Source organism: Rhinolophus sinicus, linkage group LG09, assembly GCF_036562045.2.
Source record: "Rhinolophus sinicus isolate RSC01 linkage group LG09, ASM3656204v1, whole genome shotgun sequence".
Taxonomy (NCBI): Eukaryota; Metazoa; Chordata; class Mammalia; order Chiroptera; family Rhinolophidae; genus Rhinolophus; species Rhinolophus sinicus.
In genome coordinates this window covers 68,114,534-68,116,943 of record NC_133758.1, presented here as the reverse complement: position 1 = coordinate 68,116,943, position 2,410 = coordinate 68,114,534, and the positions used below count along the sequence as shown (strand labels likewise).

General features: G+C 37.2%; 1 pseudogene; it reads left to right on the top strand.

Moving 5' to 3' along the window:
• LOC109454575 (small ribosomal subunit protein uS19) lies at nucleotides 1–422 on the top strand (annotated as a pseudogene).
• Nucleotides 423–2,410: the final 1,988 nt, after the last annotated feature.

Sequence of the window (2,410 nt, the reverse complement as noted above, 5' to 3'; positions counted from 1 at the left end):
ATGGAGGAAATGGAACCGAAGAATTGGACCCCCCGCAAATTCACCTGCCACGGCGTGGACCTCGACCAGCTGCTGGACACGTCCTATGAGCAGCTGATACAGCTGTACAGCGCCAGACAGCGGCAGCGACCCAACCGGGCCTGCGGAGGAAGCAGCACTGGCTGCTGAAGCGCCTGCACAAGGCCTAGAAGGCGGGGCTGCCCATGGAGAAGACGGAGGTGGTGAAGACGCACCTGCGGGACATGATCATCCTGCTGGAGATGGTCGGCGTCTACAACGGCAAGACGGTCCACCAGGAGGAAATCAAGCCTGAAATGATCGGCCACCACCTGGGCAAGTTTTCCATCACCTACAAGCCTGTGTAGCAAGGCTGGCCTGGCGTCGCGGTCACCCACGCCTCCCGCTTCATTCCTCTCCAGTAGCCTGCCGGGCGATAAAGGCACAAATTTTCTATATATATACAAAGGAGGAGAACAACTACTTCGAACAGTGGAAGTACATGTTCCAAAAAGAGAAGAAAACTGTGACCTAATATTTAAAATAAGCTAAAATGAAACAAAATGATGAAAGGTACGAAAGAAAAACATATATAAAAGGTAGAGAAACTCAACAAATGAGGTGTTTGGAAAATAGGAATATTTGAAAATAAAGTGATAGAACTACGTCGGACAAGAATTAGAAAATTTAAAAATCATTTCAGAACTGAAGATTAAGCTATATTGAATACAAGAGCAAATAAACATATATAATTTCTTTTTTAAAAGATTAAAAGGAGGAAATTTTTGAAAATCAAGAAGAAATGAAGAGGTAAGATTTGAGAGAAAATAATAGGCTTGGAAAACATATAAAGAAGATCAAGTATATGTATAATAGGAGTTCCTAAAAAAGAAAACCAATCAATGGAAAAGAGCAAATGCTAAAAACTATAATGCAAGAAAGCCTACCTTAAAAAATAAATCACAAAATTATAACTTGAAAGGATACAGTATATCTGGGGAAATGACTCACAACAGATTTCACTGAGACATACTCTTGTAAAATTATTGGAATTTATAAAACAAAAAAAGTTTTGATATTCAAGTAAAAGTACTAAGACACTTAGAGAAAAAAATTAAATCGCCATTATTTTTTTTACAGCAATGATTTATGGCAGGAGAGGAAATAAAACATGAACCAAAGACTCTATAATATATCCAATCAAAGTGACTTTCAGTTATAAAGTCTTCAGGCAAATTATTTTGAAGATGTGAGAATTCAGGAAATATTATTTCAAAGACCTTTGCTGAGGATCATATTAAAAAAAGATTTTCAGACAACAAAATGACTGGAGAGATTGACATAAAGACCAGTAGTAAGTATTAAATATCTGTCTGTGGAACTAGATCTAAATGAAGACTGTGAAGGTATATGTGTAAGTATGGTGTGTGATAGCTATGAGGTGTGATAAAAAAATACAGTGAATGTTTAAATTAAAAAATATATATTACAGTAAAAGACACAGTGTCATTAATCCCCCTCAAATACTCCCCCTCACTTCAAACACACTTACCCCGTCGTTCTTGCCACTTTCTGAAGCAGTTCTGGAAATCCTCTTTCATAAGTATCTTTATTTAGTTGCACTGTCGTGGCTGCCTCGATGTCCTGAATCATTTTGACTTTGGGGAAGAGCCAGAAGTCACACAGTGCCAAATTTGGTGAATAAGGTGGATGAAGACACACAGTTATGTTTTTATTTGACAGAAATTGCCATATACCAGAAGGTATATGTGACACGGATTGTTGTCACGATGGAGGATGATTTATGGCACACTTTAAAACATACCTTCTCTCAACCGTAGCTCGCACCTGACTGTACAAAACAAGTTGAAACTTGTCACACATTGTTACTAATGTTTGACGCACCACTTCCTGTATTGAAGATCCCTGCCTATTCATTGGATGGCACTCGGCAGCAGCATTCACCCTATGTGTTCTGATGGTATAACAGAGTAAAACTATCAAAAACTGGGAAAGAAACAGAATATGAAAAATAGATTAAGCTCACTGATTGCCTTATAGGTATTACTTGGAAATAAAACAATATTACTTCAAATTAGATGCTGAAGGAAAAGAAAAGAGAGAGGAGCTTATTAGCTAATTTCAGCATTGTTCATGGTAGAAACCAATAGACAGTGGTCAAAAACTGAGAGGTCTAGGGGGGTTAAGTAAAGGTATTAGTATAAAAGTAATGATTACAACAAAAATACAAACTTTCCTAAATGCCAAAAGATATAAACATATTTTCTTATATTAATGATAAAACATAACAATGTAGGAATAAACTATAACATTAAAAAAAAAGGTTATGCTTGGACATTGACCAAATAAGGTACAGGGGACAGGGATGGTAGTTATAGTTCTTTGAATATAC